Source organism: Melospiza melodia, chromosome 13 (genome assembly GCF_035770615.1).
Source record: "Melospiza melodia melodia isolate bMelMel2 chromosome 13, bMelMel2.pri, whole genome shotgun sequence".
Classification (NCBI taxonomy): Eukaryota; Metazoa; Chordata; class Aves; order Passeriformes; family Passerellidae; genus Melospiza; species Melospiza melodia.
Window position 1 is genome coordinate 5123391 of NC_086206.1, and position 27103 is coordinate 5150493.

The window sequence follows — 27103 nt, forward strand, 5'->3', positions numbered from 1 at the left end:
TTATTTGTTTTAGTTGAATATGTCACTAGATTTTAAAAAATTTCTTTTAAATGTTCCTTCAACTTCCCTTTTACCCTCAAGGCTACTTTTTCTGAGTATGTCACACCACATACATTTCTCTTCTGAACAAAAATTACAACTTCTACTTTTCCTATTCTTACCATCACAAATACAATTACTTTTAATAAAATATATTCTTATCCTTGATATCTGATCCATTCTCAAAACAAATATAATATTCCCTTAGAACATTTCTGGCCTTTGAAATTAGATGTATAAAATAAATTTTATTTACTGGCTTTCTTATAAACATATTCTCTTCCTCTAGCTGTAGGTACCATATAAACAATATTTTCTCAATGCAAAACATTTTAAAAAATGCACAAATGCCCTTTTATCTGTACTTTTAAAAGTCACACCTAGGAATGTAAATGGCATGGAGCAGCAGTTTGAGGGTGTAGATTTTGACATCCAGAGAATACAAGTTTAAGAGCATGCAGGAGCTAGTCCCAGACACTTGTCCCAAAGACAGGTGGGAAATTAATCACCGGCAATTAAATCTATAAATGGCAGTTTAGTGAAGAGAACAATTAATAATACACATCCTTTTGTGGTTATTCAGGTCCTGACCCAGTCAGTTGTGCTGTAGGATCAGGAAAAAGTTGCTTACTCTGTGCTGGTTGTTGCTGACACCGATTTTTCCAGGTTTAATTGTTGGATTACTCCTTCTCCTTGCACCAAATGCTTCCAGTTCTCAGAGCTGGGCCCAGGCAGGGGACCAGGCAGCTCAGCCAGATCTGCTCCATGTGCATATCACTCTCTGTTCCATTTGCAACTAAAACGTTCCCCAAATGTTTCTTTTTGTGCAGCCTGGCAGCGCCATATGTGTTTTGGGACAGTGATAATGACAAACAACTGCAACAAACCCCCAAAACTGCATTTAACACCAACAGTGATGTTTTATTTCATTACAGCTGTGGAACCAGATGAGGAGTTTGAGCTTCGTTATCACTGGGTGAGGGGTGAGTGGAAGTGACTGGGTACCACCCCAGGCTTGACAGGATTCTACCTCCTGGCTTGACAGGATTCTACCTCCTAACTTGACAGGATTCTAACTCCTAACTTGACATGATTCGAACTCCTAACTAAGCAAACCAACAGCAGTTTGAAATATAAGCACACTGCTCTCTGGAATGTTCCATCCTCCAAAATGAGCACTTGCACACTTGGATGCTTTTCCCAATGTAAAAAAAAAAAAAAGGAACACGTTTGAAGCAAAGAACTCATCCTCATGAAAAGGCTTTGACCTTAACAGCAATACCAAATGGATTTACTTTCTCAAATATTCATCTCTTGAGGACTTAGTTTCCTTTCAGGCATCTTCACTTACAGATGCCTCAGAGGTGATGAAGTCCCACTGTATTCTTGGCCAGAAAATGATCTGTTAGATGGCTTGACAGTGCATTTGAAAACCTTCTGTCATCAGCAATTCCCTGTTGGAATTGGAGGTGAAATACTTCATGTCAAGAGTAGCGTCACTCAGCAATTGTGCACATGAGACTTGTGTTATAACCTCTTTATGTTGTAAAGGGAAAACTGGATATTCTATTAACAGCCAGGAGAGGAGCTGATCAAAAGCCTTTTTAGGTTACCAGAATCACCTATATCTGATTTTCTGTGCTGCTTCAAGGACTTATTCACATAGAAGATGGAATCCAAAATCTGTACAGTGAGGAAAAGTTTAATTAATTGTTTCTCCCTCCTGTACAGCCTCATACGGGCAGGAAGTTTGAACCTCAGGTTGCTGTGGGACAAAGAGTCCCTCTAAAAGCACTACTTTGGTGTTACTCAGATCTACTCCTGAATTTCTGTAATAAACTTGCATCTCAGCCCTTCAGTTGAGTTAATGATGCAGTGCACAGCTGCCCTGCTGACCAGGAGCTGTTTTCAATCTGTGTCCACCCCATGTGTTTAAGTTTGTGATGAAGAACTGCTTTTTGTGAATGGCAACCATGACTTCAGTGGAAATTTGGGTTAAAAAATGTGATTCTGTGCACTTTAAGGTGAATATGAAGATGGCAAAATAAAGACAGACTTAGAAAATGAAATTAATAGAATCACAGAATATCCTGAGTTTGAAGGGACCCACAAGGATCATTGAGATGCAGCTCCTGGTCCTGCACAGGGCTGTCCCAAGAATCACATTTATATTACCAGAAAATGACAGAATGGTACAAAACTGAAAAGAGAATTAACTTGTGCCCCAGAAGATCTCATGGCAATACATATTAATATCTCCTTTAGAGATTCTATAACTAGAAGTGTGTGTTTAGAGATTCACATCTGTGTTTTAAATATCTCTGACATTGTGGAACTGTAGTTACATAAACTGTAAGTTACTGTTCAGCAAAGATCAGTTTTCCTAAGTTGGTCTTGTGCATATAGCAATTCCTTAATAATAGAATTTTTTTATACCTGATAGAGGCATTTATGGCAGATGTTTAATGCAAAATTACTGCAAAACTACCACAAGTTTTCATTGCTAACTCTTAGGAAGCAGATAACAAATTTGACATGCTCCTTAAAAATAGGACACTTCAGGAAATCAGAAGCATCTCTTTCTTTCTTTTAGGAAAATTTATTATGTTGCCTTATGTATTCCTTCCCCCAAATGATTTTTTTTCCTTTACTGCTTCCTTCTCATGGTTCCCTAAGCAAACAATTATGGCTTTTTCAAAGCAATTTCTTTCTTTTGTTTTCTAAACCCTCTGCAATTTGAAAATGCACGAGGAAAGTGCTGGGAGCAGGCAGGCCACCATAAATTCCCTGCTGCTGTTTTTTGTGAGTCCATCAGCAGCACAGATCCTGTCATTGATCTGCATGTGTGCAGCTCCACTGAAATCAATGGAGACTGCTGCAGGAAAAAGGAATCAAAGGCAGGAACTGGCTGCTAATGAACAGCCCTGAGGTCTGTCACAGCTCCCATTAGCAAAACCAACTCTGCAGAGAGGTCCCCACACACAGCTCACTGCCAGGCAGGATCGGTGTGGCAATATGGGCATGGCAGCCCTTGGCACCAACAAAAATTCTGATTTTTCCCCCAGTTCTCCTCCCAGAGATGAAACATAGGTGTGTTGTTTCGCTGTCCTTTCCCAAACATTCTCTAAGATTCCCTGGTCACCTCCTCATTCCTGGCTGAGGTGAGGGAGGAACATTCTTGGAATGGCCATCAGAGGCGGAAGAGAATTTTCAGGAACAGGAAAGAACATCCAGGCAATCTCTTCCTGAGCAGACCACAGTGGAAAAACAACTCTGAACTGCACTTTCATTTTCACTGGGAATAGTGGAAGGTGTCCCTGTCCATGGCAGGGGCTGGAACAGGATGAGATCCTTCCAATCCAAACCCTTCTATGATTCTACAACTTACATTATAATTTACATTGTGATTTACATCCCACTAGTCCTGACCTGTCACAATTCAGAGGGAAGCCTGGACTGTAACTGAAAGTTAATTCAGCATTTTAGAAACTCCTGCTTGATTTCTGCAATTCCATTACATGAATTAAAGGCACAGGTAGCCAAAAGGAAAATTTCCAAATTCCCAGAGAGGGAGGATAAGCCCATTAATTTTGTTACCACTTCATCTTACTCCACAAATTATCTTGCCCATAATTAATTTTAAATTAATTTAAACAATATATAATGATCTAACTGATCTCTAGTGATCTAAAGGATCATGAAACAGAGTTTTACTAGTTGCCTAACCCTGTGTGACTGATATGAAGCATGCCAGTGCCGCTGATAAAACCAGACACAGAAAATAGATTTAAGCAGTTCTAAAACCATCATTTGTTCTTCTTAATATATTAAAAATGCTTCAACAAGAATTCTACATATATTCAGAATCTGCAGAAAGCAACTTATAAATTTTTAACAGATTCTTTATTTTAAATTCTTTAAATTAAAAAAATTATTTTTAAGCATAGAACCACACTCTTGACTGTGTCATATTAGACAAGAACACTGTGAAATATGAGAAGGCATCATGAAATTTGATGATATCAGTGATTCCTAGTGGAAAACAGTACATTCTCCTTGAACAAAGATAACCTGGATTTACAGCAGAACAACAAAAAACCATCAGATATTGTAGAGACATCCAGGAGTAGCACTTATAATACAAAGATACTACAAAAGCATGGTCACTTGCTAATCCCACATGATATGTTCAGAGAATGTGAAATATTACTCATGCATTTTCACAATGTTTGTATTTTTACAGTGCCCTTGCATAAAACATTGGCAAAACTGAAGGCAACTGAAATTTACCACTGACTTGGAAAAAAATGGGAGCCCATTCTATGTCTAAAACCCACAACATCAAAATATTTCTGTGTTTCTACTTGCATGTTTATTTTTAATTACCCTTATTGAATGTTTCTGCACAGAAGAAATGCTGCAATAATCTCTTCAATAATGATGAACTTTTCCAAGGCCAGTGGAGAATTCAGAGTGGCTGAAGTGGCACTGACCTTCCATCTGCCTCCAGAAGGGCACACCCACTCTGGAGCTGCCACCCATTCACCATGCCAGAACTCATGGCATGAAGGGCCACTTGTGCAAATAATAGATAATATTGGGGATTTCAGTGTGATAATGATTCTTCTGAAGCATATTGTTCAAATGAATTAAATATTCAGAATAATTAGACACTCTAAATTGGAATTTTGATTCTTAGCAGCTTCCTACACTAAGTTCGTAATTCTTTGGGTTTGACATGTGCAAAGTTAAATTAAAAAATTAAAAGTAAAAATAAATTTAAATTAAAAAATAAAAAATTAAAAGTTAAATAAAAAATTAAATGGAAAATCTAAATGTTTCCATTTTATATTTTCCGTATAAAATGGAAATATTTATTATTTTAGAAATAAAGCATTATACAGATAAGAGTTTCAGCTTTGCTCTATATTTTCATACTCTGTATAAGTTGGAGAAATGGATAGTTGGCATCAAGTGACAGAAAAAGTCTTAAGGAAATCTGTATACGCTTTGTGCCATGAAGCATGAAGTAATTGCACTGAAAATAGAGTGTCTGATCCTGCAGACCTTCCATTTCCCCAGCATAACTTCCACGTAATTTGCTTTCACGTGAGTGAAAACCAGAGGAGCTTGGAAATGAAAGTTCACCCAGCCAGTCTGGGAAGTGGATTTCATGAGAACTGCTCACCACACAGATTATCCAGTTTCATTTCTGGTTTTATAGTGAAAATAGAAAATTAGCTTTGATCAAATACCATAATTTGATAATCTGCATAAAAATGCTTCAGGTATAAAATGTGTCTGGAAGTATCTGTGATCATGGGACATCAACATCCTTTAATCCAAAGGCAATTTATCTGTCAGGCGTAAAGAAACTTTGTCTCCATCAAGGTGATTCCTTCTGTCAGTTTTTGTTGTGGGTCTGAGCTGTGACTGCTCCAGGAATTTCCAATGGACATTGCCATGTAATACTGTATGCCCTAAACTACAATTGCTAAAGACAATTATCCCATTTTACCACTCCTATATTATTAATTCCACACAGAGGCAAAAATATCTGAAGGAGGGGATAAGAGTGTGTCAGAGGGATGAAAAACCAAACAAGTTCTTTGCTTCCCCTCAGTGGTGCAGGCAGATGGATGTCATGCTGCCTTCAGAATTCCAAAGAATCTCAGTTATTAGCAGGAATATGGGGGTTTTTTTGAAGTTTTGTCTTTCTCCTCACACAGCATGGTAAATTTAAAGTTAATTTAAATTATAGCTTCTGTTGTAGTGGAAGAACAAGAAGGAAAATCCCAGGTACAGACCAGCAATGGGCTGTGAATTCATTCACACAGGAGAGAAGTCAAACCCTGTTTGTTCCTCACGTGGTGCTGCCACTGCCTGGAAGAGCAGGGATGGGGGTCCCAGTTGTTGGTTTCTCTGGGTCTGGATTGAAGGCACTTGAGGTAGTTCATGTTCACACTCAGGTGTTCATTATTTCTTATCAGTAAAACAGTCTCACTGCTGTGAGTTCAGCAGCTTTTCATTAGAAGGCACAAAATGGCCAACAATCTCTTGTTCCAAGGTCTTTTCAGACTAAACTATCCAACTAAGAACTGACACCTGGATTGTTTTCCCTTTTAACCCAATAATTGATCCCAAAGAGCCCCCAGTGGGGACTTTTCTGCCCAATTTCAAAATGCCACCCAAACCCATGGAGAAGAAACCCAGGAAGACACCCTGTGTTCTCCATTTTGCTTCCATCCACAACATACTAAAAATCCCAAAACCTCAATTTCTCACCCAGTGATACACCTACACTGCTCTCTATAATCTATTTCACACTTTTGTGGATTCCAGTCTGTCTTGAAGTCTGGGAAACTTTCTCCAGAGCGAGGGTCAGAGTCAGCGCTGCCCTGGGGGTCAGGGCACCTCAGAGCAGACACAGAAATATTCCCTGTGTGCCCTGGGTTTGCACAAGCAGGCACAGGGATTCTACTTCATGGAATAACAGTTAAATATACCTTTGCTGATCCTGCCAAAGACCAAGTGCACTCAGCAAGAGCTGAGCTAGAAGTTCTAAATGGCAATAATATTGTTCCCAGGGAGCAAACACATCATCATCCTCCAGCTATGCTGCCTCTTGCTTTCTTTCCAAGCTTTGCTTTCTGTCAGGCTGATGTGAGTACAGCTACATTGCAGCAAGAGCAGTCACTTAGCAACTTCACTGTGCCCACTTGGGAGAGGAGTGTTTCCAGGGAAAAGTTGCTTATTGATCCAAAAGAACTCCCTGTGACTCTGCTGTGCACGCAGATAAGGGCGAGCTTGGCATGGTGATTTATACAGATGATTGATAGATATGCCTGGAATGGATGTGAACGTGTCACTTAAACCCTCCAAAAATAGAGTCTTTAAAAATGAAAACCAAACATTTTTGACACTTCTTCAGCATTTAAATAAGTTGATAAGAGATGAAGTACTCAAGGGACAGGAAATTTTGAGGGATGGCACATTTCTCATTGTAGAATCACAGAATGGTGGGGGTTAGAAGGGACCTTAAAGCCCATCCAATGCCACCCCAGCCATGGCAGGGACACCTTCCCCTGTCCCAGGCTGCTCCAGCCCCAGTGTCCAGCCTGGCCTTGGGCACTGCCAGGGATCCAGGGGCAGCCACAGCTGCTCTGGGCACCCTGTGCCAGGGCTGTGCAGTGCTCCCATTCCAAAGAGGCACAAATTTGATTTTACCCTCCTTGTGTTGCTAACAACTCCTCCCTTGACCCAAACCCTAAACTCCACCCCTGTGATACTCAATAAAAGCCCCACAACCCTGCCTTTACCCATCTTTTGTCTTCATCCCTCTCCTCATCCCCAGAGGTGATAAATGGATTCTTGAACTTTATAAAATGAAGACTCATTTTGTTCCCATGCCCAGCACCAGCAGCTGCACTCTGCCTGGACATGATGGACTCTGTTGCAATGTGACACAACACAGGGCCTGCCCACCCTGCCAGGGAACAATTCCTCATTGCCAAGATCCCACCCAGCCCTTCCCTCTGGCACTGGCAGCCATTCCCTGGCTCCTGTCCCTCCACTGTCTGATGAAAAATCCCTCTGTGGCTTCCTTCTAGACCCTGGAAGGAGCTGTGGGATCTCCACACAACTTCTCTCCAGGCTGAGCATCCCCAGCTCTCCCAGCATTTCCTTCCACAGGGGAGGGGTTCCATCCCCTCAGAAACTTCATGGCCTCCTCTGGGTTCTCTGAGCAGCTCCAGGTCCCTCCTGTGCTGGGGTTCCCAGGGCTGGGGCAGCTCTGCAGGTGGGAAATCACTGAGGGGCAAAATCCCCTCTCTAATGTGCTGCTCACACTGTCTTTAATGCTCCCATTTCAATCCTTCCTGAGCATCAAGATCCAGCCATGGCCCCAGAGCCACAGGCAGGGCCTGAGCCCAGCCCAGTCTGTCCCTGTCTGTCTGTCCCTGTGTCCCCCTGTCTGTCCCTGTGTGCAGGGAGGGCAGAGCAGGCCCAGGCTCTGCTCCAGGCCCAGCCATGGCCCCAGAGCCACGGGCAGGGCCTGAGCCCAGGAGCTGCCCCTGCCCATGCCCAGAGCTCCTGCCCTGGCAGTGCCCAGCCCTGAGCAGATGGGGCACAGAGGCTGTGCAGGCTCCTGCCTGGGGACACTGCAGAGCCACACGGACACACTGCTGTGCCCTGGGCTCTGGGATGGCCCTGCTGGAGCAGGGAGGCGCCACCAGAGCAGCCCCTCCAGCCTCACCCAGCCTGGGATTCATGAGATGTGTCTCATCTACCTAGAGGGCAGAATGACATGCAGAGGATAAACCCCAAAATAAAGTTGAGAAAACTCAATTTTTCAATGCTGTGTAAGCAACAGCTGCTGCTGGGGAAGCTGAACAAGGCAGTGTGATCCACTGCCAACATTCTGGTATAGAGCTGTGGTGGAATTGCAGTCATGGAAGGGCTTTAGGTGAGTCAGGATTCATGTGGGAAAAGCCAAACAGAACTATGTCCATGCTATGCTTACTTGGTTTTCCTCATTATCTCTACAGAATACAAGAACCCCCTTTGCCTCTGCACATGTACAATTTTATACATTCACCTCTACATGGGTATTTTATAACATAAAATCACATAACATTACGTATTATATAAAATAAATAAAAAGCAAAGCACTATGACTGAAATCTGACAAACAGAAGTGACTGCATTAACAGCACCATGCTTTTGCACCCTGTGGTATTTCTATTTGCATATTGATGAAGTTGAAGGTCAGATGCCACTAATTACAACCTGTTCACTCTGTCCAACATCCCACCACCAAATACTCAGGAGTGGACCTCTTAATGCCATTATGCAAATGATACTTAAGTACAGAAATAAATTCAAAATAGTGGCATCAAAAGCAGCATATTAGCAGGAGGTAAATTAATAAATATATTCAAGAAATTGAAATTAAAAATTATTATGCAACATGAGATTAATCATTACTGGATGATATGTAAAAAATAATGATTTTTTTCTCCCTGGTGTAACAGAATAAAACATTAAGTATCTTGGCAGGATGTATTACTCAACATTGCAGCATGGGTCTGATAGAGAATATGTTGAAGCAAAGAGTAAAGAACTATCTTGATATGTAGAAAAGTGAAGAATGGATTTCAAATTATTTGAAAATTGATTGCATTTACGTAAAAAACCTCTAAGAAACCACCCAAAAGAAATGCCCCAAAAAACCCAAAATTCCACAACATCCCACAGTATAGCAGCCTGGTACTGGAGAGAATCAATAATATGATTTCTGCAAATAATCACTAATATAAATAATAGGTAAATTATTGTTTACCACTAAAAATTAGGTAACTTTCTGATGTAACTCCATGTCATAAAAAAAGTGATTATTATTCCTTTGGTGTAGAATGTGAAAATAAATGGACCTTTTTTTCTACCATCCCTTTTTCTATAAAGAATGAGAGAGTAAACAACTGCACAACTTGAAAGAGAAGATCCCATATGAAAAACATTCCTGGAAACAAGCCCTGAATTTAGACAACCCAGCATTTCCAGCACTTGCTGAGAAGCAGAAAGGAGGGAACACACTTTTTGTCTGATGAAGAGCAATGATGAATACAAAGCTGTGTGGGAAGGAAGCCCTGAAGTCATGGGTGAGATTTCCACTGTGGGGAATGTGATGGAGATGGAAAGAAAGGCACAGGTCAGCATCTGTAGGATGAAGAACAGATTTATCCTGTGGCAAAACCCCAGAAGGAACTTTAGTGATGTGCAGGACGGGGTTAGGGAAGGGTGCAGGGTGTCTGTGCTGCTGGATTCAATCACACAGGAAGGGAAAAATGAGTTACAGCTGGGAACTGGCAAAAACCAGAGAAGCAGAACAGAGACTGGGAGATCATGAAGGAGAAAACAGTGGAACTGCAAAGTGGTGATTGGGTAAAACACTCAGGGAAGAGAGCCTGAAGGCAGCTGAGGGAAAAAATAGATTGCCAGGAGAAAAACAAGTGTGAAGTTAGAGAGTAATGCAAAGAGTCAGGCCACAAAGTAAAAGGATTGATCTGCAACAGATCAATCTGGCCTTAGTCCTTTGCCCCAGTGTAAAATATAAAGGAGAGCAAACCAAAACAACAAAAATATAAAGGATAGTTCCCCCAAAAAACAACTGTCAGTCAAACCAGCAGAAATATCCACTCTGTTTACATAAATTAAAGCCCAATTGTGCAAGAGCTGTACCTGCTATGAAAACATTAGGCTTTAAAAATTTTATCTCCTGTTCCAATGTCTTTCATAAGAAAGTTTTATTCATTCTCTTGCACCAAGGCTTTCTTCTTTGGTTGTTTGTAAATAAATGTTCAATAAATGTTCAAAATAAACCTTTAAAATGATAAAAGTTGTCAGCAGAACAGAAGCCAAGTGCCATGACAAGAGACCTATGGACTGAAGGGTGGGAGGGGGAATATCACCACAGCTGGAATTCACCATATATCAAACTATTTTTAACATTTGTGTTAAAGCAAAGGGAAAGGCAAATGCTACAGGAAAAGCCTGGGACAATACAAAAATGCCCTCAGCATCTTGATACATGTCAAGAAAGATCACCAGCATTTCTTGAGGATAAATTTCTCCCAGAGTAGAAATCTGTCAAGCAGTTTCCAAAATCAGGAAGGGCACACAGTGCTATGTAAATCTTTGTTTCTAAAGGTAGGAAACAAAGCAGATTATTTTAGAGTATCCTGCAGAGAATGGTGGAATAATAAATCACCATCACAGGATCCTGAATTCTGTAATATTTGCCCAAGCAGTCTTACATCTATTTCTCAAAAATACTTTATGAGTAAGAAAAAAAACCCAAAAACCCCACCCCACACTAAGATTTCACCTTAGTCTATGAACTCAACAATTTAGCCAATAATGACTTTGTCCATTTCCTACTTGATATTTCAGTCTTACACCTGTTTTGTCTTTTATCAGTTCCTTTGGATGGAAGACTCAGCAAAGTCCTTAGGAACTAACTACAATTTGTATTCTCCTTCCCTACTATGTTTGCCTTTCTGTAGTAAGTAAAACCTTTTAAGTTAATGAAATTATTCTTGCTTTGTTTTTGTCTTTCATTTTATTCAGTGCAAGACAACTAGACAGGCACACTTAATGTAATTCCTTTTATAATAATCAAGGGAAAAAAGTGAAAATTTATTTCCATGTGTTTTGTTTTCATAAGTTTGTTGTATTAAATAGCTGTTATTTTGTTATCAGGCTATCAGAATAAAGTAGAAAAAGTGTTTAATTAACAAATATGATGAACATTTTAGGACTGATAATTTGGAGGCTTTAAAATAATAAGCAAAAATAAAAGCACAAAGTCTTAAAAGATAAGACTTAGCAGTATGGTTTTAATAAAATAGACTTTTCTGGTTTTCATCTAATTCCATCTGCTTTGAATCTTAAGAGGTTTCACTGCAGCAATACATTAGATTGAATATCATGGTACAAAAATCTGTCAGAGGAAAGATTTCCCCTCTTGCTGTAAGAGAACTGAATAATCAAGCACTTCTAGACCTGCAATAATAATTTCAACATTTGTTCTTTACTGAGCAAGGACTCATTTCCAAAACCTTTAGCAGTGAATTTTACCTGCACCAGCCCTTTCCAGCCCTTTGCTTTGGTTTACCCTGGGCAGTGATGTTTGAGCTGCTCCCCTGCAGCACACACACGTTTGCCTGTGCTAAGATGAACAACAATCAAATAAATGTGAACAGGCTTTGTCTTCCCTGGCAGAACAGATTAATGTTAGCAAAAGTCACCTTTGCTACAGAAGGTTTGAGTCTCTCAAAGCTTTACATGGACTTCAGAATGATCGGAATGCCTGCAGCTGCTTTCCCCATATTTTTGCATGATTTTCCCACAATCATAAGGCTGCTTCTACTCCAAAACTTTCAGGAAGGAAAATTTTGCCAATATTTGTAAATATTCCTGTGGCTTATTAGAAATTATCACAAGCAATTAAGTAAGGATTTTTTTTAAAGACTTCTGGACACAAGAGTGGCTGAACATACCCAAAACACCTCTAATTAATATGTTGAGACAGAGAAATCCTTTGATGACATCCCAGTCCCTGAAAGGAGCCTGCAAGAGAAATGGAGTGGGACTATTTACAAGGAACTACAGTGGCAGGACAAGGGGGAAAAGCTCCCAGTGCCAGAGGGCAGGGCTGGGTGGGACCTTGGCAATGAGGAATTGTTCCCTGTCAGGGTGGGCAGGCCCTGGCACAGGGTGCCCAGAGCAGCTGGGGCTGCCCCTGGATCCCTGGCAGTGCCCAAAGCCAGGCTGGACACTGGGGCTGGAGCAGCCTGGGACAGTGGGAGGTGTCCCTGCCCATGGCTGGAGGTGGCACTGGGTGGGCTTTGAGGCTTCTCCCCCCTCAAACCATTCTGTGATTCCATGAAAACACATCATGTCCCTCCCAACTGCAGAACCAAGGCAGACCTGAATATATTTGTGTATTTGGAACTACAAATATACTGTCCTAGCCCAAACCTGATGAGCACAGACTTATTCAAGAGTTGCACCCCCAAACGTGTGACCTGCTTTGTGTTTCATTTCCTTTTCTTTTGCCATCCAAGTACCTCCACTTTACCATGTCCACTCTTTCTAAATCAACCAAGCAACCAACCAAGCAACCAACCAACCAACTACTGCCTTGCTGGTGCCCCAGTGGAGCCCACCCACCCAGACACTTCAGGAGTTCCTCAGTAACTCCCCTCATAATCCAGCAGTTTTTAGTACAGCTTTTTTCCTGCTTGTTTAACAATTCATTCCCACTGTACATAAAGCAGAAAAGAGGAAAGAGGAAGTAGCTGGGATCTTGAAGTGTGAGTGTGCTGGTGTTAGAGCACAAAGTTGCTGTGCTGAGCCCTAATGAATACCCAAGGCAACAAACTTAATCTGTAACAAGAAAGCACTAGAATATTCACTAGAATATTTAAAGAACTAATTCACTGACATGCAATTCATTAATTGTCTCTATTTGATCTTTTCAGACCCTGTGATTGTCTACAGATGGAATGTCACAGTGAGGCTCACAGGAAAGGCAAAGTTACACCTGAGAGCTGGTTGTGCCAGCTGACAACCACAACAAACACAGAGGCACTGAGGCTGCAAACACCTCCAGCAGCAGAACGCAGCCTTTGAGCCAGCAGCACTTTGTTCCCAGCCCTGAGTGCCACATCCAGCCCTTCCTGGGACACCTCCAGGGATGGCCACTCCAAACCTCCCTGGGCACCCCCTGCCCAAGCCTGACCCCCATTTCCACTGTTAAGAGCACACAAACATTAACACAATCTCTCTTTTTCTCAGTAACTCTGGCAGCTCACACTATTATTTCAAACCACAGTTGAAGTAATTCAGAATAAATTTCCATGCATCAGCTGGAAGCAGCCTAAGCAGAGTGATTTCAGAAAGCTTAGTAAGGACTTTTATTTGGTGGTAATAACAGAAATGTAGGCCTTGGAGGCTTAGCACTGAAAGAAGGTAGAAAGTGTTTTCTGGTGTATAACAGGATCATTTAAAGCAGCATTGTGATGGCCTCAGTGAGTAACACTTTGCAAAGGTCTCATGGTGTAAAAATATCAAAGGTACTGATTATATGAGCTGAAAAGCACTAAAGGACCAAGCTCACTTGAGGAGCATACAAAGAACACTACAACTACCCGTAACTGAAACAGCTCTGTTACTGTTTTCCTGGGCCTTTGAAATTGAAATTATTTACATAACATTTAAGACTGCCACTTTTGTAACAGGGCTAACAAGAAGCACACAGGCATTACACCATTATCCAACAATGCCAGCTGCAAATTAGCACTACAAACTCCAAGAAAGCTAAAAAGAAACCCTTTCTTTTAGCTTGGAAGTAAAATGTTCATTTGACTTTACACTTTCTGATTGAAGACACTCTCTGTTCTCAAGTGGATATAAGGTACAAAATGATTTGAAGAGGTGATGTTAGGTACTAAACATAAGCAAGTGCACTGGAATAGGAGAGGCAAGGCTGGGGGATTTTTTTTATGTTTGTTAGATAATTTTATTTTTTTTTCTTTTTTTTTTTAAATGGTGTAATTACATGTCTTTGGTATGAATGTACAGGCCACCCAGTCCAGTTGTTTAACAGAACCCCCTCAGCTGTTACAGAGCTCAGAGTAAGCTGCAGATCCCATTATAAACAAGCTGCCTTGTATTAAATTGCCACACTGAGATGGGAGCTACCAGGTTACCTCACTAGCAAAATCAGGACTTGCTTAACCAGGATAATCAGTTGGATTAGTTGGGTAACACTCTTCATTAAATCTGTTTTGGGGCTTGTGATATTGCTGACATTAGTGGTACTCACAGTCATTAGAGACTGTATTTCTATTTTCATGCAAAATAAAAATCCTGCTGTTCAAAACCTTAAACTCTGCCATCCCAGTTCATGGCCAGGATTATACCTGTCTTTTTTAGATTTTAACTGATAAAAGAGAAAATTTATTTTTCACCCAAATGAGCAACTTAAGAGCAAGGGAACAGATGACAATATTTCCTAACCTTGTTTGGCCTAATTATAGATACAGGTACAATAGATATAGATATAGGTACAAAAGATCATAGATTCAAAGCTCATCTCATTCCAATCCCTGCCCTGTGCAGGGCCACCTTCCACTGCCCCAGGTTGCTGCTCAAATCCTGTTAAATATTATGAAATTTCATCTCATCAATCAGAACAAGAAATTTCTTGCAGCATAAGGTCCTAATCAGATTTTTATTCCAATATTTAAATCATTGTCCTTTGCATTTGAAGTAGAGCAGACAAATACAGGGAGTACCAAATCAACTTGCTTATGACTAATTGCTGAGGCTGATTATGTTGCTTTAAACCTAATTAATTGTACTGACAGGGGTTCACAGAGGCTCCACATTTCCAACAGGCACTGAGGACAAGGTGAGCACAGGGTTCTCAATATCCTGAGGATCCATTGCTGAAACAAATGTTCTTCTCATCTTGGAAGTTATAATTTCAAGAAAAAAGTAACATTTCTTGTTTCCTCAGCAAGAGCACACTTAGTGCTAATATACTAAGAGCCATAACACAGTGAACACAGGTTTTTGTTTTTTTTTTAATGTGAAGAAATTAGATAGCCCCAACATCTGAATTGAAGATATATAAAATATTGTTTATGTGAGTGAACACTCCAAGTTGTGTTTAAGCCCAGAAGCTGGGCACCCTTCCTGTGCTCCAAAGGTGAAATGCTCCTGTGTTGTAATAAGCCTTTTAGAACCAAAACCAGATGTATTTGAAACAAAAATACCCTCAATGCTACTGTATAGGGGAATAAGGGGAAATCCAATCTCAAGACAATTTTCTGAAAGCAGAAAGAAAACAATGGGATTGCTAAGAAAGCAATCAGACACTTTTTTTATGCTGCCTGTCTTGATTTTTAATAGCAATAGCTCTATCTCTCAATATGAAATTTGATACTGAATATAATTTATTTTTTCCTGAGTTCAAAGAACTTAAATTGTTTCTTATGGGATGTAAAACAAAACAAAAGCCCAAACAAACAAAAAAAGAAAAACATAATTTACATTTAAGCTATGCAAGGAAGAATAAAAACACATGTATTGAAATTGTAAACTCTATTTTCTTTTTTCTGCACACACAAAATGGATGGTGATAATATGTCTCTGGAATCTGCACCCATAATTATTCACATTGTGGTTTAGCAATCTCTGGTCTACTGGAAATCATAGAAATACTGGGTTTTGATTTGATTTTGCATCTTCCTTGGAAGATAACTATTAATCATGGAATCATGATGAACATCCCTGAGCTGGAAGGGACACAGAAGGGTCATCCAAGTGCAGCTCCTGTCCCTGCACTGGTGTAAACCACCAGTGGCTGACATTTCTGGAGAAGAATATTCAATTTGCAAACTACAGAAATCTGAATTCTATTTCCATCAATAATCTCGAGAAAACAATAACCCACAACCAGCTAATTCAAAATTTTAGTTTCCAAATTTTAGTTTCTAGAGAACCATTAAAAATACTGTTGAATTTTCCTTTCTTTTCCACAAAACACATTTAGTCTTTTGAGTCTTTATTGCTTTTGTAATAGGACACATTATTAACTGAAACACTAAACAAGCTGGAAGTAGTGTTAGGTGTTTATTGCTGAGAGCCATTTTCATTAGGAGACTGAAAGTAATGAACCTTTTTACTTTATGGAGATGACACACAAAGAAATGTAATAATTAACCTCCACCAAATTTTTAAATCATGTTTAAAGTGAACAACATTTTCCTTACTGACACTCTGGTTCATCTGAATAGATTATAAACTGCTAAATATGCATTTCTCTACCCAGATGTGATGGTGTTCACAGGGGTCTTAGGATGAGGGAAGAGAAAGATCTGACTCCATGTTTCAGAAGGCTGATTTATTATTTTATGAAATATATTACATTAAAACTATACTAAAAGAATAGAAGAAAGGATTTCATCAGAAGGCCAGCTAAGAATAGACAAAGAAGGAATGGTAACAAATGCTTGTGTCTCGGAGAGTCTGAGCCATCTGAGTGTGATTGGCCATTAATTAAAAACAACCACATGAGACCAATCCCAGATGCACCTGTTGCATTCCACAGCAGCAGATAATCAGTGCTTACACATTGTTCCTGAGGCATCTCAGCTTCTCAGGAGGAAATATCCTAAGGAAAGGATTTTTCGTAAAAGATGTCCATGACACTCAAAATATTGCATGGTGGATTGAATTTTTTCAAAAGATATTAATTATAAAAATGAATTTTTAAATGCTTCGTGATCTTGTGTGATGTCTCTGCGTGAGGCCATCAGATTCCCATGTTTTGCTGTCTGCTCATTGGTGATACTTAATAAGATATTTCTTCTCTGAAAGCTAAAGACTCCCAACCATTTCCTCTCTTTTGTATGTCCCACTCAGTCCCTCCCAGTCCATTGTTCATGGTCTTTAAAACAGAAATGCAGATGTTGTAGCTGTGCTGCAAGAAGAAATACAGTTCTGTAGACACCTACATGCAGAGAAAGATGAATTTTGGGGTGATTTGAAGTGGGTATTGGGGTGGATTGTGCACAATACAGACTGCAGGTTTGCTCTCACACACAGGAGCAATGACCCCACTGTGCTCCCAAAAACCATGTCAGGAGGAAGAGAGCTCCTCTCCTGACTTAGTAAAATTCTAACAACAAATTAATGTGAAAACATGAGCAGCCACAGTTATTAAATTAGCATGTGTGAGGAGTACAACAGCTCTCCTAAGTAACAGAGTCACTACATTTAATGACTATCAATTAAAGAAAAGGAGCCAGAAGCACAAACAGGTATTTGCTCTCTGGGTGATGGACACACAGGGTGCACACCCTGATGAGACCCAGCCCTTTGTGCCACACTGGGAATTTTAACAGGGCTGGCAAAGATGCAGCCCAAGTGCCAAATGACTTCTGAGGTGAACACGAGCAGCACTTAACTTCTGATCTGCAGGTAATTAAATTTATTAGGAATGCAGGCTTGAAGCCTTCTGAAGCCCCTGCAGCCCAGTGAAGACCCTGCAATCAGTGCAAATGAGGCATCCTCGTGCCTTCAGATGTCAGGGTCACTGCTACCTTCTGCATTTGTTCTTTCTGGATATTATTTTATAAATAATCCATGCTAGTCTAATTCTGCTCAGACTCTGTCAAACAAAAGTATCTGACATTGTTTGCTTTCTAGAAATGTGATTACTGCTTTGTGTCAGAAAGCTCTGTGGGAAATCTGTTTTTCCTGGTTAATAAAGTCCTGAGCACAGTGGAGGGGAGCACGAGTGGAAATTATGCAGAGGAAAATGAGGAAGTGCAAAGCAAGCTTAGAGTGTTATGTGTAGGAAAGTGCTGACACGCATATCACTGGTGATGTAAGAAACTAATCACCAGCCTCTGTTATCACAGCTAAGGTTCACAAAGCTGGAATCTGCTCATTTCCATGCTGATTGTCATGGTCCCTGCCCATTCAGCTGGGGAGCCAGTGGGGTCTTAAGGCTAGAAGAGAAGTCCTGCAGCTTTAACAGTTGTGGCAAGGTGTTTGATTTACTCTCCAGAAGAAGCCTTCTGTAAGGTTTTTCTCTCCCTTGTCCCAGGTGCTCCAGCCCCAGTGTCCAGCCTGGCCTTGGGCACTGCCAGGGATCCAGGGGCAGCCCCAGCTGCTCTGGGCACCCTGTGCCAGGGCTGTGCAGTGCTCCCATTCCAAACAGGCACAAATTTGATTTTACCCTCCCTGTGTTGATAATAACTCCTCCCTTGACCCAAACCCTAAACTCCACCCCTGTGATACCCAATAAAAGCCCCACAACCCTGCCCTTACCCATCTTTTGTCTTCATCCCTCTCCTCATCCCCAGAGGTCATAAATGGATTCTCAAGCTTTATAAGATGAAGACTCATTTTGTTCCCATGCCCAGCACCAGCAGCTGCACTCTGCCTGGACATGATGGACTCTGTTGCAATGTGACACAACACAGGGCCTGCCCACCCTGCCAGGGAACAATTCCTCATTCCCAAAATCCCACCCAGCCCTGCCCTCTGGCACTGGGAGCCATTCCCTGGCTCCTGTCTCTTCAGACTCTTGCAAATAGTTTCTCTCAAACAACCTAGAGGAGGGTAAAAAAACTGCAATTCTTACCCATTGTCAGTGGGCAAGAAACTGATCCTTAAACTCTGGATTTCAACAGCTTGATGCAAACCACACTGCTCAATATTACATGGCATTTACCAATCAGCACCATCTTAGTAGAGAACATAAATGTGGCAGCTGTGGGTTTCTTAGTGATAGTTATTTACAGATGCCTGAAGGTTCTAAGATCTGGCATTCAACCCTTCCATAGTTTACAATCTATCAGAGCCATTGCCTCAATACTGTCAATGGTAAATTTTGACTTAATCTTCGCATTTACTAAGAAAAAAAAGAAAAAAAATGTTAGGAACCCAGAGAAGATATAAACTGTTTTATTTCTAATGTGGTTTTATAGCTCCAGTTTGTGCTATTCAGTGCCTGACATTTTGCAAGTCATATGTTGTGTTTCCTCAGGGAAAGTAAATCAGCTGCTCTCCTGGAGTGCAGGCTTCCTAATACACAAAAAAAGTGTTTTGTTTGAGAGCAAAAGTGCTGTACAGTTGTTATGGCAACTGGATTTTAAAATGAAGTGCATAGTTTTGAGGGGCATCTGCTCGATTCCCAAACAAATTCTTCACCCCAGATGCCCTGGGAGGAATGATTTTTAAATCAGTATCTGGCATGATGCAGAATGACTTCCAGCTGAGGAGCTTGGCACAGCTCCCACTGGCTCCATGGGAAGGGTGATCCCTGTGTTTCAACTCCATGGAAAGGATGATCCTTGTGTTCCATCTCCATGGAAAGGGTAATTCCTGTGTTTCAGCTCCATGGAAAGGATGATCCTTGTGTTCCATCTCCATGGAAAGGGTAATTCCTGTGTTTCAGCTCCATGGAAAGGATGATCTCTGTGTTTCAGCTCCATCGAAAGGAAAATCCTTGTGTTTCAGCTCCATGGACAGGGTGATCCCTGGGGTGTTTTAGCCCCATGGAAAGGGTGATCCCTGTGTTTCAGCTCTGTGGAAAAGGTGATCTCTGTGTTTCAGCTCCATAGAAAGGTTGATCCCCATGTTTCAGCTCCATCGAAGGGGTGATTCCTGTGTTGCAGCTCCATGGAAAGGATGATCCTCATGTTTCAGCTCCATGGAAGGGGTGATTCCTCTGTTTTAACTCCATGGTAAGGGTGATCCCTATGTTTCAGCCCCATGGAAAGGGTGATCCCTGGGGTGTTGCAGCTCCATGGAAAGGGTGATGCCCATGTTTCAGCTCCATGGAAAGGGTGGTCCCCCTGTTGCAGCTCCATAGCAATGGTGATCCCTGTGTTTCAGCTCCATGGAAAGGACAATCCCTGGGGTGTTTCATCTCCATGGAAAGGGCGATCCCTCTATTTCATTTCCATGGAAAGGGTGTTCTCTGTGTTTCAGCCCTGTGGAAATGATAATCCCTGTGTTTCATCTCCATGGAAAGGGTGATCCCCATGTTTCAGCTCCATGGAAAGGGTGATCCCCATGTTTCAGCTCCATGGAAGGGGTGATTCCTGTGTTTCAGCTCCATGGAAAGGGTGATCCCCATGTTTCAGCTCCATGGAAAGGGTGATCCCCATGTTTCAGCTCCATGGAAGGGGTGATTCCTGTGTTTCAGCTCCATGGAAAGGGTGATCCCTGTGTTTCAGCTCCATGGACAGGGTGATCCCTGGGGTGTTTCAGCTGGAGCAGCTGCTGCCTGGGCACCCCCAGAGCTCTCTCCTGTGGCTCAGCCCTGCGAACACCAAGGGGCATTGCCAGGGCAGCTGAGGCAGAGAGTGCATGAGATCAGCACTTAACAGCACTCAGCAGAAACAGAATATCCTCCCTTCCTGGACAGACACACAAAACTCACTTCCAGTGCAGGGTAAAGTCCTTTAAGCATAAGGGAAAAGCATAAACAGAAATCCATCTGGCATTTGTGTATGTGATGGGCTGGGAATGGTCATGCTGATGGTGGTTGTCACTGTGCTGTCAGAACCTGCCAGAGAAGTTTCAATATGGAGCTGTGAACTAGGAATTGAAAGTTCTTTCATATTTTTAAGAAAGGCTGTAATACTTGAGTCATCCATAATTGACAACATTGACTTACAGCTGTCTTCACTGTGTGCAGTTTTCTGAAATTTCAACACTCTACAGATGAAGTTTTGGGGATGTTTTTTCAGAAATATGCAGCACTGGCATTTACAACAATATTTATGCATAAAGTTACAAATGAAAAATTGTTGACAACTTGTGCCAGGACCAATGGCTTTGTATAGGAAAACAGGTCATGCAAGGACTCAGAACTACAGCTAAAGAGCCCAGATTCCCAAACTTCCAAGGGATACACAGATGTACAAAGCAGTTTTTTCAAAGGGACATTTACCATCAAGCAGAGGCTGGAGAAAAATATAACAGGCAATATAACTGGACATGCCAAGAATCACATCTTATTTTAAATTAAAAATAATTAACTAACCTCTGAAAGCTATGAGTGAACAAGATCAAAAAATACAAATCCTTTTGTATCTTATTAGAACCCAAATGGCTTAAGAGAAGTAAAATACACTATAACAACAATCTGAAGAAGAAAAACTAAATTTGGAATCAAGTATAGCAAGGAGTTCAAAATAGAAGGCCTTGGATGATGGATTACATGGATTACATTACTGCTGAAGCTACATTTCCTTCTTACCTGCTATTGCAAGTGCAGGACTTGAGTTTTGCACAAAACTCCTAAAGTCCTACCAAATGTCCCAGGACTATAGCAAAGCCCTTGTAAGATCACAGAGATTCAACAGGTATGAATAAAGCCAGACAAAGGCATCACTTCTGTGGCTGCTCCATGCCCTTCCCTTTTCACTCCTTTTCAAGGCTGACTTTGTGATTTCAAGGCTGCTGTGAGGGATGGGCACCAGAGTCAGCTGTTTATGCACATAAACAATGGGCATCTTTAAAAATCTATAAATTCTAGGTTGGCCATAAATGCTGCCAGCTCTCTGCACCTGCAGCCAGATTTATAGGAGGAGGAATTGTTCCTTCACAGATGCATCTTAACATGAAAGTGCATTTCATTTACATGACCCTGGAGCCTTGTCCAGACAAGCTCACTTGAGCTTTGCCCAGATGGTGCCCATTTGCTCAGGCATCATTTATTACAATTCCCTGGGGCTGGGGCAGGCAGCCAGCTGGCACAGGCTGCAGACTTGTGCTGGGGAGATTGCACATCTTCATCACTGCATGGCAAACACAGCAATGACAGTGCTAAACCTGCCAATGTTTGCATCATTCCACTGCTGCTGCTTAACCTGCAGTGTTCAAGCTTGGTTTGTGCCCAAAAAATTTATATATATATAATTTATATATATATATATATAATTTATATATATATATATAATTTTATATATATATATAAATAATATATAATAAAATATATTTTATATTATATATAAATATACATTATATAATATATAAATATATATTATATGAAATAGATAAATATATAATACAATATATAAATATTTATTCTGCAATTTTTGCCCTCTTGCCCATAAATGTGCCTAAGGATACATGGAACTGGTGAGCTGCAATCCCTTTCCTGCTTTTACTCCAAGGATGTTGGGAAATGTTTCCTTGTGTTGGTTTTTTTCCTTACACCTGTTTAGAAACTTTGGCTTTCCCTTTCCTTTTCCCTATCATGATATTTACTCAATATGTGGATTCCTGTACCCAGTGAGTTTCAGAGCAGTACACATGTTCAGGATCTCGAGCAGTCCCTGTTTCCACAAACTAAAAATTGATTTTCCTTCTCTCAAGTTTATTTCCTGAGTCATCTTGACTGCACCTGTCCTACAAGTGAAGCTTCTTGATAAGAGCAAGGGCTTGATGGGCTTCTAATCTAATCTTTGCTGATAATTCCTTTGGTACTAGTGGGGTTGGTTGGTTGGTTTGGGTTTGTTGTTTTTCTTCTCCTGTGTTTCCTTTCTGGAGTTTCTGCTGGTGGGAAAAGTCTGTCTTGATGGGTTTATTTCTTGTGGAGAAGTTGGTTTCTAAGTGTTGCATCATACTAATATATATGTTATACATGTGCTAGAACCTTCCTCTTGCTTTTAGTTAATAATTAATTGGGGGTTTTTTTTGCCTTTTTTTTTTTTTGTTTTTTTTTTTTAACTTGTGTTTGCCTCTTGTGAGTTTTCCTAAACTTTTCCTGGTGGATTTCTAGGTTATAGAACATTTGTGGGTCCTGGTGACTGTACTGAACACAAAAGCAGACCTTGGAGAATCTATTCAAGGGACTTTTCGAACAGAAAAATTGAACCCATGGAGTGGTTGCTTAGAGGAAAACACAAAGTTGTTTTTTAAAAATGCTGCGCACGAAAAGCCCCTTGTTCATGCTTTATAATAGTATTTATAATTCTGAGTTGTTGTCAGTTACATGTAACTGGGGAAAGGTAATTGGATTTGTTACTTGAGTTCAACAAATTGCACATGGATTGATAATTAGTTTGTGACCTCAGATAACAAATTCAATACATTAGCAGTTCTCTCATGAGCATTATTTTTTGAAGGTTAGGGCTGCAGAATGTACATTTTTTAACAATTGTTTGCAAGCACTTCAAGTAAATAATGAAATACCACAGACTGAATATAACTTATTTTGACTCCTAACCGTTCATTCCTTTCCTTGAGAGGTTATGAAGCATTAATTAACATTTTTTATTGCTATAGAAGTACTGTAAAGGCAAAGTTTATTATAAGTACAATTCAGTTATAGTTTCAGGATGGGGAGCAGTTTTGGGCACTCCTTTCATCTGTGCTGCTGATGTCTTATCTGTGAGGGGGTGGATGTGTTTGTTGGGTTTTTGGCAGTATTTTCATGTAGGAATATGTTTCAGTAAAGCAAAAACAAACACTCAGATCTCCTGAAAATTTGTTTTCCTTGAGCACTTGAGCTTTTGGGTTTTTTTTTTTAAGCTTAATAATTTCATTTTTTTATTGCTACATTCCTGGGGTTTTACTTCTGGTAGCAGTGTAAATGCTTTTGTAACGTCAATGGAAGGGTTTCATATTCCTGGTGACAGAGTAACAGCCCCAGAGGAGCCATTACCATCACATTGCAGGCTCTGGAGCTGTTTCAGTGTCAATGAAGTGTCTCTCAGACTTCCATCCGTGTGCTAACAGCCCCAGAGGAGTCATTTCGTGTCACTCGGAGAGCCTGAGCACTTATGATGTCAATGCAAGTGCAATTTTCATGCCTGGCTACGTGCTGGGGGAAAAACTCCGCAGCTGTGATGAAATATGGGCTTTACCTGTGGTGAGTTATTGTGGCTGCTCTGTACAAGGTTTGAGCATGTGATAAATGAGTAATGAAATGGTTGACTCTCACAATTAAAGGGCAAATATTATGTATATGCTGAGAGAAGGAGTCCATGGACAGAACTTTGGGAGGGGCTGAAGGGTTAAAAGGCAAAACCTCCATTGTGTGGGTGAGCACATGGTGGGAAAAATCCTCTGCTCCCGGTGCTGTAATATTTTCTCTATTCAGTCTTCTGTTGTATTTTTGATAAAGTTTTAATAAACCATTTAAATTTTTGCCAGTGAGTAGCATTTCTCAGAAACATGAGCCTTAAAAGAAGAGGAATCTGCAGCCTCTGAGGTTTGTGTTTGGGCAGTTGGAAACATTAAATTAGTCAGGAATTTGAGTACTCCTGCACAATGTAATGCCAACACACTGTAAATCTGTTCTGTGGATGCAGTGGAGCAGTGACCACTGTTATTACTGCACTGCAGAAATGGGGAAAGTTGCAGCCCTGACAGAAAGGGATCTTGGAAATACCAGAAAGTTATTTTTACAGTAAAATGTTTGTAGGCTTGTTTTGTACAATGAAAGACAGGTGTATAATTCAAGTTTTTTTGGTTTTAACAAGGAAAACATAATATCCTTTTATGAGCCCTTTAAATACTGTTATTTTTTATTTAAATGCACTATTTATCCCCTGCACTAATCTACATGGAAACTTAGATGCTATACCTGTTGACTACATATTTTTTTTCTTTTTATTTCACCTTTTGAAAATCTTACCATCTTAATCAATGGTTCTAATGAGCCTTATAGGTACTACTGGAAAACATATCCCAGCATCACAGGATGAAAACTATTTTTTTTCAGTGTTTCAAATCCAACACTTTGTTCATGCACTCCAAAGTTAATTGCTTTTTATGCACTATTAAAGGGAGAGAGATGTCCTTTTTATAGGAAGAAACAGAGGTACAAACAAAACGTTCCTTTCTTTCAGTCACTTTGTCATTTACTTCTGTTATTGCTGCAGAGACTCTCACAGTTGAAAATATGGAAAGTAAAAGTTAAAATAATTGTCAGTACACATAAAGGGTGTTGGTTTTTTTCACCCTTTGTGCAATTCCCTTAAGTGTTTTCTAGATTTTGATGCAACTTTTGGATACTTAAGCTGTGAGCTCCCATGTCTTAACCATATTCCTCTTGCATGCCCTTTCTATTTTTTGTTGTTTGTACTTTCTTATAGCAAACTCAGCTGTGCAGTTTTCTCAAACTTGGGATCATGCTATTTGAAATATGAAAAGTGAGACTTTCATGGTATGAATTTAACCCCCTAAGAGAAGTAGGATTCATATAACTAAAGAAAAAATGGTGAAGTTCTTCTCACCATCTTCTAAATCAAATGTTTGGAAGCCTTTTGGTCATACTTTGCTGAGGATGGAGTCCCTTGTCCCTGCAGATCTGGACCCTCACAGTGCTGGTGCCTGGACTCTGGTGCTCCATCAGGCATGGCAGCAGATTGCTGGCTGCCACCACTCTCAGAAGGGAAAAAGCCACTCTTTTCTGAAGTGTCATAAGGGAAGAAAGAGGTTGGAAGTGAGTTTAATCTGGCACTACTAGTGCCTGGAAATTAACAGAACACTTCTTCAAAGGGATAGAACTGGGGAAAACAGTTTCCAAGTAAGTAATAGCAAGATAAATGCTTTGATATTGCTTTTTATAACGACCTCGCTGTGCTAGCAGTGAGAGACCAAACACAACCTCTGACCTGGGTGTTTTTCTGGTTTCATTAGATGGTAGCACTGTCTGGCAGTTTGTCTCAAACGTGCACAGGGCCATGGTGACTGCAGACTGCCTGCTCCTGTCACTGAGCACAGGCACACGTGTGGAGCTGAAGCAGTGGGTCTGTGCTGTTCCTCTGCTGTGCTGTTTTGACACTTGTCAACCAATTAGTGAGATTCTGCATCCAGAGCTTTACAGGCTTCTCTCTTCATCTTGAGCACTTCTGTGCCTCGAACAAAATAGCTTCAAGTTCTTTCTGAGGACTTCTATCTATGTTTTGTTTCTGCTTCTGAGATGTTTTTTGAAATCTCTCCTGGTTTAGTTCTGACACATTTCACTGTTGCTATTTACTGATAGCCCCAGGGGCAGCAAGTACAGGTGTTGTTAAACATTGGTTTAGTGCTGATTACAATCCTAGCAAGTGGCTGCTGTAGCTGCCTCTTTGGAATGTGTTTTGCTCTGGAACCCTTTGATATAAAAATAAAAATGTGCTGCAGTTCCTTTAAAAAGAAATAGACCTTAGTTTGTATATTTTTGAATTTTATGAGGATCTTCAGACCACTCTTATTTGACAGCCAGCATAAATCTTTGAGAGAATAGGTCCTGCTGGATACACAGGTGAGCACTAAGGATGTTACTCACCAAAAGTTTTTGAGCATGTTAAATGAAAGTGTTGCAGGAATGTAATCCAAGTAACAATAAAACAAATGGGAGTTGTCCACTGAAGTTCTCTCCTTCCATACCCTCACTTCTTGAGTTTGTATTTGCTTCTAAGGACTGCTGTTTAGGACTTTGCCCTGTAGAATATCAGTTTTTTCCTTGAATACTTGGAGGTGGAAAAATCTGCAATATCTCTGAAGCAGACATGAAACAATTGTCCAATGTGCTGTCCCACCCAGGTCCCACTGCTCATCCCTCACTGCAGCTATTTTGGTACTTTCACTGTCCTTATTCTCTGCTCATTGTGGCTGCTTCCATCTCTCTCCTCCCTTGTCAAAACTAATTTGTTGTGATTGGAATTCTTTATTGGATCACTGATGGACCTGAAGTCCCCCAGTGTCTCAGTTGTGTATCCCTGGGGCAAGGACAGAGGGAATGGGGACTGTGGTCAGTTCATCACATCTCTGCTGTTCCTTCTTCCTCATGGAGAGGAGATCTTTGCCTGCCCCAGCAGCACACAGTGCTCCATGAACTCCTCCAGAGTGAGTCCTTCCTGAGGGCTGCAGGACCCTTCTCCATGGAGTGTGGTCCTTCAGGAACAGGCTGCTCCAGCATGGCACACCCAGGGTCACAGCTCCTGCCAGTAAACCTGCTCTTGTATGGGCTTCT